The following is a 17,352-nucleotide window of genomic DNA, read 5'->3' on the forward strand; positions in this document are numbered from 1 at the left end:
AACCATTCTTATGGTTCTTTGGGGCACCTTTATGGTTTTTCAAAGACACTTTTAAAAAATGGTTCTCTAAAAAGAACCATTTTTAAAAAGGTCTTTCAAATGGTTCTTTAAAAAGAACCATTTTAACTTCAAATAAGTGCATCCTGAATTGAATTTGAGCAGGTGGCTTAAATAATACGAGCACAGCTAGACATATATATTAATGGTTTATTGTCATTTGTAGTTACCAAAAGACAAAAAGCATTTAACCCTAGCACAAAATCATACTAAAAACATGTCACATATTAGTGTTTTAAAAACATAATAATTAAATGTATTTGCTATAATATAATAAATATATATAAATAATATAGCCTAACGATAAAAAATACAAATAAAAATTTATGGTTTTTACATTAATAAAACTATAAGAAAGTGTATAAAAAAACTTAGAAATAGATTCTATAAATAGAAAAATAAATCAAAAACATTTTTCATAATCATTTTTGTGTTTCTCTCCTGATTGCAGCTGGAGCCCTCCAGTGCCAAACCTGCACAAATTCAGCATGTTCAAGCACAGCACTACTTACATGCTCCTCATCGGAACCAATGTGTGTTACAGCTACCATTCTAGGTAATGTTTCTTCATATCATATTTCATATTTTCACCAAATTACATCCCCTGTGAAGCTATTTGTGTTCCATCAACATTAACAAACTGCACTTTGAATTTGTAGCTACTTCATCTGGAACTCCGGTCACACAAATCTACAAGGCATGTGCATCTTCCTCCCTGTGTCCAGCCGTAACCTCTCAGACATTTTCAGTCGACCTGGGTTTTCAAAGTGCTCTGGCTTCTGCTCAATGCTGCAACACAGATAACTGCAACTCAGCAACTCTGCCAAGTAAGTTAAATACTACGTTGACCATTGAAGACAAAAGAATAAATAAAGAAATAAAAACAATAATCTGATGTTGTAAGAGTCTCTGTTCTGAAATGAAATGTCCTCCTTTTCTGTTTCAGATCCTGCTTCTCAGTCAAATAATGGTGGAGTATGCAACTTTTGTGACCCTTCCACTGGTCAGTGCTCCTCCACATTACAGTGTCAGGGAGTGGAGAACCAATGCTTCCAATCAACCAGTGAGTCTTTATGTTGTATCAGTTGTGTCATAGGTTTCGATCAACGATGATTTCAAATTCTTTTGTGAACATCTGACATATAAAAGAGCGGAACTTTTACCCTAATTAATACTAAATGTTATCCTTGGGTGTGAAAGTTTACTGTGATAAGATTTAAATTTCAAGCCTGGAAGTCAGACAAACACATAAAGTTTTTTAAAAGCTGTTAAGTTGGTATTTTTGCATGAAATATATTAAGCTTCCTGGAAAGTAGCCAATTTAAAACATATCCTGAAATTCTTCTTTTTGGTCTGCTAGCTCAAAAGCGGCACCAGCACGTTCCAGGTTACGGCTGCGCATCTGCAAACCTGTGTGCAGCTGCTTAAGCCTGGGTTCTCTACCTTTCATGCAGAGCGTTGGTACAGTATCAGGTGTTGCCTGTTCTGCAGCACCAACTACAACTGCTGCCCCAACTACAACCACCACCCCAACTACAACTACAACCACTGCCACAACTACAACCACCACCCCAACTACAACCACCGCCACAACTACAACCACCACCCCAACTACAACCACCACCCCAACTACAACTACAACCACCCCAGCTACAACTACAACCACCACCCCAACTACAACTACAACCACCCCCACTACAACTACAACCACCACCCCAACTACAACTACAACCACCACCCCAACTACAACTACCGCCACAACTACAACCACCACCCCAACTACAACCACCGCCACAACTACAACTACAACCACCACCCCAACTACAACTACAACCACCGCCACAACTACAACCACCACCCCAACTACAACTACCGCCACAACTACAACCACCACCCCAACTACAACTACAACCACCACCACAACTACAACCACCACCCCAACTACAACTACCGCCACAACTACAACCACCACCCCAACTACAACTACAACCACCACCCCAACTACAAGCTCTGCAGCTACAACTGCTACATCAACTGCAACAACTGCCTCTACAACCAAAAGTGACGCTTGTTCTATCAGACTGGGAATGATCCACTGCTGCTTGGACTCCTTCTCTTTACCTTTCATTTAAAGGTCGGCGAATAACACAAAAAAAACAAAAAACATCTGATGCTTAACAAGACCTCAAAACCCAACCCCCGTTTGGATATTGACCTTGTTTACAAACCACTGTTAAAGTAAAGTCGAATTGAAAAAAGGTGATAGAGTCTTGTTGAAGACAGGACTTGGAATAAGTATGTATGCCTTCTTTGTATGTTGTCATGATGGACAATTTATGTCCATTATTCCAAAATAATATAATAATATAATCATAATGCTAAATGTGTGATAATACTGAATCCTTTTAGCAATAACAAAGCATGCTTTGGAAATAGAAGAAAGAAGGAGAATTTCTATTTCTTATTTATTCATTTATTTTGCTTTGTGCTATTTATTTTCTGCATTTCTCTCTCTCTAATCTGATGTATATTACTAGTGATCAATGTTGAATCTGCAAGGGTGGCATGTGCCCACCTAAAAATAATCTCTTGCCATCTTTAGTGGAACCCACGTTTTGCATATGACAGTGTTGTTTATTAAAATAAACTAGCATTAACACTTTGAGCCTAGCTACAGTTAACATTGACAGAGTGAGCAATACAGTAAGTTTGCACCTCCTCTTGTCAGACCTGCAGGGTTTAAGCTTGTGGTGTTCTCCTCTGTCTTATGGCAGACAAACTATTTTTTTTGCACTGGCACAAATAATTTGTGTGGCATCTTACTGTGACACCTGATTGTTGTCTAATTTTTGTTTTAGTAGTTTTAAATAGAGGTACAAAAAAACTCCAGATGCATTGCCTGCATTTTTCGGTAAATAGTTGTATAGAACTTTATTGTTTACAAAATTTGGGTGTGGTCTGGTCTTTAGAATTAGGAAATTTCTGTTTAGATCTGCCCCTGCTGATGATAAAGATACAATAAAGCCCTTGTCCTATATCCTTCTTTGTTTCAGTGTTAAAACTGGGAAACATTTCTGACATATGCTGGTATAGATTAATTTGGTGGTGTGAGGCTGCTGCTTACAATCCTCTGTGTAGTTTTCACAACCGCTGCAGAGTCATCTTCTTTGCCATAGAGCTGATTCCATGCCACCCAGTGATGCAGCAGGCACAGGGAACTCTCTACTAGAGATGGACCGATCCGATATTACGTATCGGTATCGGTCCGGATACTGACCTAAATTACTGGATCGGATTATCGGAGAAAAATAAAAAATGTAATCCGATCTATTAAATATCACGAAAGCACCTCACAAAACTTGCAACACCCCGTAATTCACCTCAGAACGTTAGCACGTCGGAGCAGTATGCATCACGTGTAGAGCGGCTGTGGCATGCGGGACCTGTCGGTGGTCTGGATAGCATTTGGAGCTTCGCTAGCAACCCAGCATTTCATCTCCGACAAAGTTATCCCCGAGAGATTATATTGCGAAATGGATACGGTTGAACAGTACAATTATTCCTCATTTTCCAGTATTGAATAAAAGCTGTATGCCGAGAGTGAATGAGACGAGACATCGATTCACTGATCTACACTACTAGGATAGAAATGTCATTTTGACTGTAGAAGTGTAGTAGGTGGGTAACAAAAAGAGGAAAGGTAGTCAGAACTGCCAGAAGGGTAGTTCTGACTATCTGACTATCTATCTATCTATCTATCTATCTATCTATCTATCTTGTGAGAAAATTAGGACACACTATGAAAGCTTGTATATTTTGAAATATATTTGGACACGTGGATATTTAGAATCAATTTTAATGATACTAAGGGATCTAAATAATATAATGAATTATTAATAATTAATTAATTAATTAATAATTAATTTTCTGGTGTGGAATTAATTAGAATCTCAAAAAAATAAAATCCCCTCTGACCCCTGTGGGTAGTCGGTCCTTCAAGCTTGGGTCCTCTACCAGAGGCCTGGAAGCTTGAGAGTCCTGACAGTGATCTCGGATGTTGTTCCTGGGATCTGCTGGAGCCACTCGCTAGCTTGGGAGTCACTTTTTACCTCTTAAGCTACAGCCATCACAGGGCCTAGCATCCACCCCAGGAGGCCCCTTGGAAAGTTGCAACAGCCAAATATCTGCAGAAAGTAAGGCAAAGCCTGAGGAGTCAGCTGAATGGGAAGAACAACAAGTGGGCAATCAATACCTACGTCCTGCTGGTGATCATATACCTTGCTGGAATTATCAGCTGGCCAAAGGAGGAGATAGAAGCCACTAACAAGGGAACCACCTCACCATGCATGGAGGGATTCATCCCAAGTTCAGTATCCTAAGGCTGTAGGGTTAGGTTAAGCAGATGGAAGGTGCCCAAGGAGTAGTAAGAGTGAGTGTCAGAACCATTACCTACAATGAAACAAAGAAATCCATAAATAAATCAGGGAGGTGACCACAACTGATACTTAGTGATTATCTCAGGCGCCAGAAAACCAGAGAAAGAAGAGGCATAAGAGGTAGGAACTATCATGGAAGGACAGACCCGCAGGCCCGGCCCTAAACCAATCTGGCGCCCTAGGCAAGATTTTAGGTGGCGCCCCCCTACATCGGCAGTGTAGTGTATGTACTCACAAGAAAACCGAATAGCGTTGTCTTTGACCTTTTTTTTTTTTACTTAAAAAAGAAAATTCACAATCAGAATAATTAACAAGATAAAAAAAATATATGAATAAATAAATGAATACAAAAAATAAAAAATGAATATATGAAATACAATAAATTTCATTTCATTTATTTATTTTTTCACACTTGGTACAACAGATCAAACAAACCAACCACACTTTCTATCAATAAAGCACTACAACCATGTGTGAAAAAGGAGCAGGAAGAAGAAAATATTCTTATTAAACCCCGCCCCTATCTACATTCCAACTTATATTACAAGTGGGCACCAAAAATCAGGGAACAAACTAATATTAACATTTCTCTCCGGTCCTAACCCAAACCAAACAACAAATATACCACTCCACATAGTAACAAGGAGAAAAATAAAATTAAATAAATAAAACAAAAAATTATATGGATCCATTTTCAATGAACTCCAATTTCATTCACATTCTTCATATTGAGTTATCGTTTTAAGCATGTAACACTTTTTAAAACAATGTAAACTTATACAATTCTTTAAATTATAATGAAGAGAGTTCCACAGTCGTATACCCCTAACCGTTGGACTCATTAATCTTTGTGCAGTCCTAGCTAGCTGATGCTTAAAATAAAATTCCTTCTGCTATCTTCTCCCCCTGAACACATTAAAAATACTCTTTGTAACTTAAAGGGCAAAATATTATTTTTAGCCTTAAACATAATTAATAGTGTCCGTAATTTCACTAAATCTCCTACTTTTAATAATTTTGATTTTATAAATAATTTATTTGTATGTTCTCTATATTTAACGTTATGAATCATTCGTATCACTTTCTTCTGTAATAAGTTTAGAGGTTTTATAGTATTCTCTATTGTATTCCCCCAAACTTCAACACAGTAACTACAATATGAGAAAAACAATGAAAAATATAAAATGCGCATTGTTTTATGATCTAATAAATCTCTTAAATTTCCCAAATATAAATGCTTTTGACCATCTTCTTTCTAATATACTCAATATGAGATTTCCACGTCAAATTTTCATCTACTATACACCCAAAAAACGAAATTTCTCCTCCTCTTCTTTTCTCTTTTTTCTTCCCTGGGCACCTGACAGTTTTGGCCGTTTTGACACCTTGTGTTGATTTTTTGATGTGGTGACGCCCAAAAGGAACCATGATACGGGAAGGGAGGGGGCGCACCGTGCGGGGAGGGGGGGGGGGGGCGTAATGTTGTAACAAATAATATTTCTATTAAATAAGCTTTACTTTACATTTTAATTAACGTGGGATTATTTTTTGTATTTAGAAATAACAGTACCAACTTGTACCAACGTCCATCAGGGGGCGCCACGCCAGTTGGCGCCCCCTGATGGACGGCGCCCTTAGCATTTGCCTATACGGCCTATGCCACGGGCCGGCCCTGCAAGGAGGAGATAGAAGCCACTAACAAGGAACCACCTCACCATGCATGGAGGGATTCATCCCAAGTTCAGTATCCTAAGGCTGTAGCGTAGGTTAAGCAGATGGAAGGTGCCCAAGGAGTAGTAAGAGTGAATGTCAGAACCATTACCGACAATGAAACAAAGAAATCCATAAATAAATCAGGGAGGTGACCACAACTGATACTTTGCTTAGTGATTATCTCAGGCGCCAGAAACCAGAGAAAGAAGAGGCATAAGAGGTAGGAACTATCATGGAAGGACAGACCCCTGCATAGCATGTTAAAGTAATGGCACAAACATTCACACACTTATGGTAAAAAAATAAATATATATATACAGTGGGGCAAAAAAGTATTTAGTCAGCCACCGATTGTGCAAGTTCCCCCACCTAAAATGATGACAGAGGTCAGTAATTTGCACCAGAGGTACACTTCAACTGTGAGAGACAGAATGTGAAAAAAAAATCCATGAATTCACATGGTAGGATTTGTAAAGAATTTATTCGTAAATTAGGGTGGAAAATAAGTATTTGGTCACCTCAAACAAGGAAAATCTCTGGCTCTCACAGACCTGTAACGTCTTCTGTAAGAAGCTTTTCTGTCCCCCACTCGTTACCTGTATGAATGGCACCTGTTTGAACTCATCATCTGTATAAAAGACACCTGTCCACAGCCTCAAACAGTCAGACTCCAAACTCCGCCATGGCCAAGACCAAAGAGCTTTCGAAGGACACCAGGAAAAGTATTGTAGACCTGCACCAGACTGGGAAGAGTGAATCTACAATAGGCAAGCAGCTTGGTGTGAAAAAATCAACTGTGGGAGCAATCATCAGAAAATGGAAGACATACAAGACCACTGATAATCTCCCTTGATCTGGGGCTCCACGCAAGATCTCATCCCGTGGGGTCAAAATGATCATGAGAACGGTGAGCAAAGATCCCAGAACCACACGGGGGGACCTGGTGAATGACCTACAGAGAGCTGGGACCAAAGTAACAAAGGTCACCATCAGTAAGGCAAGGCAAGGCAAGTTTATTTGTACAGCACAATTCAACAACAAGGTGATTCAAAGTGCTTTACAGAGACATTAGAAACAAGAACAAATAAAAAGCATGATTTAAAATTGATTAAAACAAACAAACAAACAAACAAACGTATATAAAATCAAAACAGATAAAATCAGAACAGTAGATAAATCAGTAGTTAAATGTAAGTTTTGAAATTTAAGCTTAAAGTGTGGATTTGGTGCTTTATTCAAATGCAGCTGAGAACAGGTGAGTCTTCAACCTGGATTTAAATAAACTGAGTGTTTCAGCTGATCTGAGGCTTTCTGGGAGTTTGTTCCAGATATAAGGAGCATAAAAGCTGAATGCAGCTTCTCCGTGTCTGGTTCTGACTCTGGGAACTGATAAAAGACCGGATCCAGATGACCTGAGGGATCTGGATGGTTCATACTGGGTCAGGAGGTCATTGATGTATTTTGGTCCTAACCATTCAGAGCTTTATAGGCCAGCATCAGAACTTTAAAGTCTATCCTCTGACGGACAGGCAGCCAGTGTAAGGACCTCAGAGCTGGACTGATGTGGTCCACTTTTTTGGTCTTAGTGAGGACTCGAGCAGCAGAGTTCTGAATGAGCTGTAGTTGTCTGACTGATTTTTTAGGTAGACCTGTAAGATGCTGTTACAGTAATCAAGCCTACTAAAGATGAATGCATGGACTAGTTTTTCCAGGTCCTGTTGAGACATCAGATCTTTTATCCTTGATATATTCTTGAGGTGATAGTAAGCTGACTTTGTTTATTGTCTTAATGTGTTTTTCTAAGTTTAGGTCTGCATCCATCACTACACCCAAATTTCTCGCCTGGTTTGTGGTTTTTAGATGTATAGATTGAAGTTCTCTGGTGACCTGTAATCGTTTTTCTTTGGCGCCAAAGACTATTACCTCAGTTTTGTTTTTGTTAGCTGGAGAAAATTGTGGCACAACCAGTCATTGATTTCCTCAATGCATTTACCAAGAGCCTGTACAGGGCCTCGTCTCCTGGTGACATTGTGATATATATTTGTGTGTCATCTGCATAGCTGTGATAGTTTATTTTGTTGTTGTTTATAATCTGTGCCAGTGGGAGCATGTAGATGTTAAACAGAAGGGGTCCCAAGATGGAACCTTGGGGAACTCCACATGTGATACTTGTCTGCTCAGATGTGAAGTTACCTATTGATACAAGTATTTCCTGTTTCTAAGTATGTTTTGAACCAGTTTAGTACAGTTCCTGAAAGACCTGTCCAGTTCTCCAGTCGTTTGAGTAATATGTTGTGGTCAACTGTATCAAATGCTGCACTGAGATCCAGTAAAACTAGGACTGACATTTTTCCACTGTCTGTATTCAGACATATGTCATTAAACACTTTGGTCAGAGCGGTTTCAGTGCTGTGGTTCTGTCTAAAACCTGACTGGAAGGCATCGTAGCAATTATTCTGTTTTAAGAAGTAATTGAGCTGTTGAGAAACTGCTTTTTCAATGATCTTACTTAAAAATGGGAGATTTGAGATCGGCCTGTAGTTGTTCATTTGTGTCTTGTCAAGATTGTCCTTTTTCAGTATAGGTTTGATTACAGCAGTTTTTAGTGATTCTGGAAACACACCTGATAATAAAGAAAAGTTGACGATCTGTAACAGGTCTGACTCTAAAGTCTTTGAGACCTTTTTGAAAAAACTTGTTGGCAGGACATCTAAACAGCAGGAGGAGGAGTTCAGTTGACCTAAGATGTCCTCCAGGTCTTTGCTGTTAATAGGTTGAAACTGTTTTCATGGTGTTTAAACAGTTTTTTGGTGGACACAGTACATATCCTGGATCTGCTGTTGATGTACCAATTGCTTGTCTAATTTTTTGGATTTTTTCAGTGAAGAATTTGGCAAAGTCATTGCAGGCCATGGTCGAATGAAGTTCAGCTGCCACTGACACAGGAGGGTTTGTTAGCCTGTCAACTGTAGAAAATAAGACCCGGGCATTATGGCTGTTTTTAGTGATGATGTCAGAGAAGTAGGACCTCCTTGCATTCCTCAGTTGTAAATTATAATTGTGAAGTTTCTCTTTATAAATGCCATAATGAACCTGGAGGTTTGTTTTTTCTCCATCTGCGCTCAGCTTTCCTACACTCTCTTTTTTCATTTTTTTACCAGTGTGGAGTTTCTCCATGGAGACTTTTTCCTTCCAGAGATAACCTTCACCTTAATGGGAGCAATAGTGTCCATTACATTTAACATGTTAGCATTGAAGCTATTGACGAGCTCATTGACTGACCCTCTGGGCAGGTCAGGTGTTAATGGGAAGACCTGGTTAAAAATTGCACTACTGTGTTCAGTTATACACCGTTTTGTGATCACTGTTGTTGATATATTTGTGTGGGCTGAGATTTTACTTTCAAGAAAACACAGTAATGATCAGACAGGCCCACATCAGGACACAGTAATGTTTGAAATGCTCAGGCTCTTGGAGATCAGTAGGTCAAGAGTGTGTCCTCTATTATGTTGTGGCTTCTGTTACATGCTGAGTCAGCCCAAAGTTGCCCAGAGTGTTTACTCAGGTCTTTAGTCCCTTTGTCCTGAGGGTTGTCACATGGATGTTAAAATCCCCAGCAATAATTACACAGTCAAAATCAACATAGATCACAGACAGCAGTTCACTGAGGTCATTAAAAAAGTCTGTGCAGTATTTGGGATGCCTGTAAACATTAAGAAACACACTTTGGATGGGGCCTTCCAGCTGTAAAGCCACATATTCAAAAGACTGAAAACTTCCCGGAGATAGCTGCTTACATTGAAATGATTCATTAAATAAGACAGCAAACCCCTCCTCCTCTCCTGCTCGCCCTGACCTCACTGATAAAACTGTAGTTAGGAGGGGTCGTTCTCGATGAGAACAGCTCCACTGTTACTTTGGTCCCAACCAAGGTTTCAGTTAAAAACATAAAATCAAGGCTGTGCTCAGTGATTAAATCATTAATTAAAAATGTTTTTCCCAGCTAGAGATCTAATGTTTAATAAAGCCAACTTAAGTGTTTTAGAGGTATTACTTGTCCCCTCGTGTTTGGGAGCAGTCTGTGGCACACAAGGTATGTTTACTATGTTTAAAGATCTTTTAGAGTGCAGCTCTCTGTGTTTTGACCAGGCCACATGTCTCCGTGTCACCTAAAAGGTACAGAAATTTTAAAACCTTCTAAGTAAACAGGGTCCCAGCTTCTCCTGGGAAAAGTCATCACTTCCATAATCCTCACAGCCCGGACCCTTCACACATCACGCATCAGACTGCGGAGACAGGGCATGAAGAGGAACTAAGGGGGGCGAGGCTGGGCAATGTGACTTCGATTGCTCTGTTGAGGGTGGTGCTCGATGGCGAACCTTTGGCCGCTCTGGTGGGGGGTGTATGGGGGACAAAAAGGGATTGGGCAGGCGGGGGTAGATCTGAGCCCAGCATTGACCCGCTCCATCATCTCCTCAGTGAATTCAGGTGTGGGGAGGAGGGAGAAAGGGAAGGGGGAGGAGGGTGATGGCTGTCAGGGTTTGGGGGAACTGGGGAAGGTCGTGGTCCCTTGTCCTGGTCGTTGGTTGTTGTTGAGAGAGTTGGAGGCAAATAGGGACCCCTCCTTCTTGCTTAGATGTCTCTCCTTTCTGAGGCTCTTCCTCAGATACCATGGGTGTCTCTCCTTTCTGAGGCTCTTCCCAGGTGGGGCAAATGGAGCTCCTCCTCAAGGTTTCTGCTGGGCTTTGTCTGTTCTTGGAGTACTGTTTGTTCCTCTTTATGAGATAACTCCTCGTTTATCTCAGCCTTGGCACCAAGCACGGATGGATGACGTATGGAATAAAACAAGTTGGAGGTGAACAGTTTCACCCCTGACTTGTTAAAATTAAATCCATTTGCTTTGAACAGATGCCTGTGTTCCCAAAAAATATTAAAGTTGTCGATAAAGTGCACTGAGTGGTCAGCACATGCTGATATAAGCCATTTATTCAGTGTAAACAACCTGCTGAATCTCTCGTCTCCTCCTCTGACCGGCGGTACAGGTCCACTGATGAATACAGCTGCATTCAGAGAGTTTACAGTATTTAATAATCCAGTAAAGTCCCGTTTCAGAACCTCCGACTGTTGTTTGGGCACATCGTTTGACCCTGTATGCAGAACAATGTTTGTCACAGTTGGATATTCATCTGCAATTTGAAGAATTCTCTCCTTCAGGTTGTTGACCATATCGTTAGGAAAGCAGAGGACTTTAGTGTTCTTACCGCACATCCTTTGTACATCCTTACGGCAGAGTCACCCACAATCAGAGTTTCAGGCCTAGCCTTTAGCTTTCCCTGTGGCCTTTCACTTTTCAACAGATTTTCAGACCTTATTTCGTTGCTTTTAGATGGATGGTTGTCCGATATAGATCCAGGGTCCTTTGATAGTGGAGCAAATCTGTTCTGCAGTTTCACATTCAGTTGTTTTGGAGGTTTGTTGTTAACCTTCCTATTCACGGTTGTCTAGTCCTGTTTCCTCCCGTATACAGGGGTAGAAGAGCTTCTCTGTCTCGTAGGAAGTGAAGGCCAGTCGGTTTCAGAGATTTCAGCTCGCTGTGCCCTGCCTGTGATACGTCCTCCCCCTTCCACGAGACATTTATGTCTTGGTTTTGCACCAAGACAGTCTAAGGGGGGATTATCACTTGAGGATTTATAATAATGCACAGAGTCTACTTTCTTGGTCATGTTATCTGTGCTCCTTAGCTGTGTACTAGCTTGCTCATCGCCATTGTTTTGAATCAAAGGCAAGGTTGTTTCATTTCCACACAGTCCATTTACCTCCACGTTTACTTCTAAGCGATGAATTTTTGTCTCCAGTACTGCAATCTTCTGCAGGAGCTGTGGTAGTCATCTGTGGAGAGGGAAGGCATCTTGTTGCTAGTTAGCCTAGCGGTTAGCACCTTTCCAGGCTATTGAGGCTGCTCGGTGCCCAGACGCTGTAATCAGGCTTCAGCTGTGTCTAGGCCACAGACACACGGAGCGCTGAGGACAAGGTAACCATAAAATGTTGCTGTTTCTGTTAAGAACACTCTAGTCCTAATGATCTACAAGTGTCCAGAAGTTATCGCAGGTAAGCTCACACGGAAAAAAGGGAAAAAATCAGCATAAAAATCAATATAAGAAGCAAAGTATTCAAGAGCAAAGAGATGAAGCGTCCACACTCACAAAGGGGAGGAGCAGTAACACAACAACGGCAGGGAATCAAATCCCGCAGTGCCAGACGTGTTCCGCTGCTGAAGCCAGTGCATGTCCAGGCCCGTCTGAAGTTTGCCAGAGAGCACATGGATGATACAGCAGAGGATTGGGAGAATGTCATGTGGTCAGATGAAACCAAAGTAGAACTTTTTGGTATAAACTCAACTCGTCGTGTTTGGAGGAAGAAGAATACTGAGTTGCATCCCAAGAACACCATACCTACTGTGAAGCATGGGGGTGGAAACATCATGCTATGGGGCTGTTTTTCTGCCAAGGGGACAGGACGACTGATCCGTGTTAAGGACAGAATGAATGGGGCCATGTATCGTGAGATTTTGAGCCAAAACCTCCTTCCATCAGTGAGAACTTTGAAGATGAAACGAGGCTGGGTCTTCCAACATGACAATGATCCAAAACACACCGCCCGGGCAACAAAGGAGTGGCTCCGTAAGAAGCATTTGAAAGTCCTGGAGTGGCCTAGCCAGTCTCCAGACCTCAACCCCATAGAAAATCTGTGGTGGGAGTTGAAAGTCCGTGTTGCTCGGCGACAGCCCCAAAACATCACTGCTCTCGAGAAGATCTGCATGGAGGAATGGGCCAAAATACCAGCTACTGTGTGTGCAAACCTGGTAAAGACCTATAGTAAACGTTTGACCTCTGTTATTGCCAACAAAGGTTATGTTACAAAGTATTGAGTTGTATTTTTGTTATTGACCAAATACTTATTTTCCACCCTGATTTACGAATAAATTCTTTACAAATCCTACCATGTGGATTCATGGATTTTTTTTCCACATTCTGTCTCTCACAGTTGAAGTGTACCTCTGGTGCAAATTACTGACCTCTGTCATCATTTTAGGTGGGGGAACTTGCACAATCGGTGGCTGACTAAATACTTTTGTGTGTGTGTGTGTGTGTGTGTGTGTGTGTGTGTGTGTGTGTGTGTGTATTGCAGAACATGTCTCCGAACATAGCACAGACGCCCCCTTTCCTCCGCCAACAACATGTCAAGGGCCATTCGATTCTGCACTCCCATCAGCGAAGTCGGATTATTCTGCAAACCCTTCCATGGCGTCCCTGGTAAGTTGTAATGAACGTAGTTAATGCGGTCATCATTCTTATTAGGCGTTATCCAAAGGAATATACTTTCAAACCCCGAAGCTACTGGGTCTGCCAGCTTATACACGTTTGAAACTCCCCTGGGCACTCCTATGGAGTCTATCCTAGTCGGAGAGTTTAGCCGGGGGTCATATGCATGTATACCCTGGGTCCCTCTTTTTGCCAAAATGTGTCTCTTATGTCTGGCTGCTAAGGTACGTGTGTTGTGTTGCTGAATAGTCTTTACCTGATTTCCAATCAGTATGAGTAGAGCTCCCAGTGGCACCATCGCACATCCCTACGCTTCCCCTTGGGACACGAACCAAAAGGGTGCTTTGCCCACAATAATAATACAACCCACTTCTTGCCCATGTTCCAATTAATGTGCTCAGGTCACTCACATTATTCGTGGTTCTTCCCGTGGGTGTGACAGCACACCAAGTAGGGTCGATTTCTCCCACCTGGTACTTTACATTATCTGTAGAAAACCTGAAACATATATAGTTATCTTGTTTTGGCATAAATGAATTGGCATTCTCTGCTTGCCCGATCGTGTTTGGTGCCGAGATTATTAGTTTATCAGTTAGAGTGGTGGTTGAGTTTTTAAGTGCGACCTCAGGCTTTGGGGTAAACTAAGTGTACCCTAATTACCCCAAACGAATCTGTTCCTGACACGTCCACCCCGATTACCAGATAAAATACGCCTCCCGGGCTCTCGGCTTTAGGCAGTATGTTCCATGGACCCAAGAAGATGGTGACAGGGTTATGAAAAACAGAATAAACCCTTTGAATTACTATTCCTTGCAGGCCTTCCGGCATATTTGGCTGCCTACTCCTGTCCAACCTACCTCATTTTCCCAGGAGCACCACTGACCTGCTGTGTATGTATGGATGTGTTTGCCCCAGGAGGGGCTCCAATAAGCATGACTGGAGCATATCATAGGGTGATTACAGACCCACACATCATATGCTCTCCAGCTGCTACTAGCTCCTGCACACTTAATGACGTCACACAAATCAAACGTGAATGAGCTGGTGGACCCTTTAACATAATTTAATTCTATGCCATTGTATGTGCTGAGACACTCATCACCTTTACCTGACACCTCGCGCTTTAGTCTTTTCACCGATCCCGTTTTAGCAACTATTGTCTCAGGAAGTGCTGTGCTGGACTGGCATCCGCGTCCGACCGATTCACAAATGCGCCCTGCAACATAGAGAGACCTAATATTTAATAATCCACATTTCACTGTTTTAATCTTTGGTTCAGATGTGGATTCTGTGTTTGTTCTTCGTGATTGTTTATGTTTAAGTTGTTTATTTCTAGCTTTTAGTTTGTTTTTGTCTGTTTGGAGCTGGCATAGTCTCTATGGATAAGGGTTTTTTCCTCGGGTACCCTAAGGAGAAAAGCTCCAGAGAGGCGTGTTCCATGTTAAAAGCTAAAATATAACAAAGAGATTTTGCTCAACAAAACAATACCTTTCAATTGCCGAACCCTATCTCTCCCCTCAACGGGTTGTATGCTTCAATGTTTCCTAATTATTTTGTCATCAAAAAATCAAACAAATAAATCAAGTTGTGAGACAGCACCTTGCGTTTACGCCGGGCTGTGAGCTGCCCTAAATCTACTTCCTACACCTTCACTCCTTCTAGTTCTTTCAATTTGTTACCGCTCCTTTTGGTGGCGCGGCGACCTTCTGCGATGCTCTTCTTCTTTCTTTGGCCTTCCAGGTGGACTACTGGTCGGCCCGTTGCACAGGTGAGAGGGTTTATTCTGCCTCTGTTTGTTGACACCTGTGTTCTTTGAAGACGAGTTTTCCTCTACCAAGCTCTCGTGTGCGGGTGCACACTGCGACCAGTGGTACCAGGTGTCGCCTTTCTCTTCCAGTTGAACTGCTGTAGTCGTTCTGGAAAGACCTCGTAAGGACCCGTCCAGCGTGGTTCCTTCCACCTTGAGCACCTTCAGCCACACCACCTTTGCCTCCGGGGTCGCCCTGTCCACAGCGTGTACTCCAGATGTGACCTGTTTTGTGAAACTGGAGATCCTCGCCACCCCTGTGGTCGCTGTGGTACTGGAATGTTCTCCTGTAAAGGATAGAAAGAAAGCCTCTCCCTGCTACACCTCACTAATCTACTGTGTTCATCTAATGTTCCCTTAATCATTCAAAGTTGGTTCAAGATACCATGTTCTGGGCTCTATCCTTTATATTAACTTTACTTAATCTCAATGCTCTTTATGTGTGTAAAGAGTTTATCCTAAACAGGATTCAGTTCATTTTAATCCTTCAACTTAACATGAAACAATTTCTGCCTCAGTTTTACCATATCTAACATCAAACACCCCAAAAGTCATAAAATGATCCTAAAACCCATTTCAAATTAAACCTTAAATCCCCCCTTTTGTGACACATTAAGATGTGTCAGAAACTCAAAATGCTTCACCTGAGCTTAGAAAATTAAAGAAAAGGTTAGTCATATCATTTCACACCTCAGCAATCCTCCTCTCAGGTAAACAAAACCTGTGTGTTAACCCGAACTTCACATTTCATACTGAGTTTTCCTCACTTATGATCCAATCTGTGTTATAAGAAAGAAAACTTAAAACAGAACAGTCATCAGTCATGTGCTTAACCTTAGTCCAGTCATAAGAATTACTGCCTCAGTGTCCAGTTGGTCCAACCTTCGTTCACCTCGTCCATCCAGTCACCGTCCATTTGCACACATCCATTCATACATATTCACACCAGGTATTGCTAACAGTGGAGACCCCCGCGCAAATAATCAGATTCTCCACTCTCAGCAACATGAGCTCATTCATTTGTTTTATTTTTTTTTTTTTTTTTGTTTTGTTTAGGAAGCTAGTTTTTTATGCTTTTGACTGGATTGAATCGCTACAATCCTTTTAGACAGGGACTTAGACCTGATCACAGGTAGGCTTCTCCTCAGCCAGTTGAAATCTGGAAAGCCCACCTTATATTTGCTCTCCCGAGAATTTTCAGCGCTGTTATTCACTGTTGCAGGCCTGCTTAGAACAAAAATGAGAAAAAAGAGAGCTGATTATTAGCTCATCAAAGCACAAAACAAAATCACCTGACAGGTTTTCTCTAAGTGCACTGTTACAAAAATAATGGGCCCCTCTCAGACATGTCCATGGTTAATCAAACTCCCTCTATTAAAATAACAAGAACCCAAAGCAAACTGACCGAATCAATCCATCACAACAACAACCTCAAAAATCTTAAACACAGAACATTTTGCCACAAGTTCTTCAGGGTCCTGACACTCTGAAGTCAACTGACATAATTTCACCTGCTCAATACACAGAAAGTCTTGTTAAACGCCGCACAGTCACAGTGTCTCCTCCAGTGCAAGCTTCACTCACACAGTCAGACAGGAAACCCAAGTTTCTCTTTTTTTTTTCCTGTCCCGAGTCATTCAACTACTTTGCATACCGAGTCATCTCTCAAGAAGTTGCCGTGACAAGAGAAATACATGTTCGAACATTACCACCTTATTAAATTATTTTATTTCTTTCAACCGTGATCACTGGTTTTGATCACTCAGTACGAGAGCACTCCTAAGTCACTCTTTTAAAACTACTTTAATCACTGTTTCTTTTTTCCATAACTCACTCCCTTTGTCATATAGCTTCTTTTGAGTTATTCCTCAGATTCAAACAAAGTGGATTCTATTAAACATTCACACCATTCTATCACTCATACAAATAGCAAGCTGATCTTCATCGCGTATGTTTGTGTTCTAAGCCAGGTTTAATCAATGTCTATGCATTAATCATCACGAGCTTGTCTTGTCTT

At 41.4% G+C, this 17,352-nt stretch overlaps 1 long non-coding RNA gene across 1 annotated transcript; it reads left to right on the top strand.

Moving 5' to 3' along the window:
* Positions 1-486: 486 nt before the first annotated feature.
* LOC120716564 lies at positions 487-1,120 on the top strand. Its single transcript, XR_005691979.1, has 3 exons — positions 487-613; positions 717-884; positions 1,004-1,120. It is a non-coding gene; the product is annotated as an uncharacterized LOC120716564 (long non-coding RNA).
* Positions 1,121-17,352: the final 16,232 nt, after the last annotated feature.

This window comes from Simochromis diagramma, unplaced genomic scaffold (genome assembly GCF_900408965.1).
Source record: "Simochromis diagramma unplaced genomic scaffold, fSimDia1.1 OVJJ01000477.1, whole genome shotgun sequence".
NCBI lineage: Eukaryota > Metazoa > Chordata > Actinopteri > Cichliformes > Cichlidae > Simochromis > Simochromis diagramma.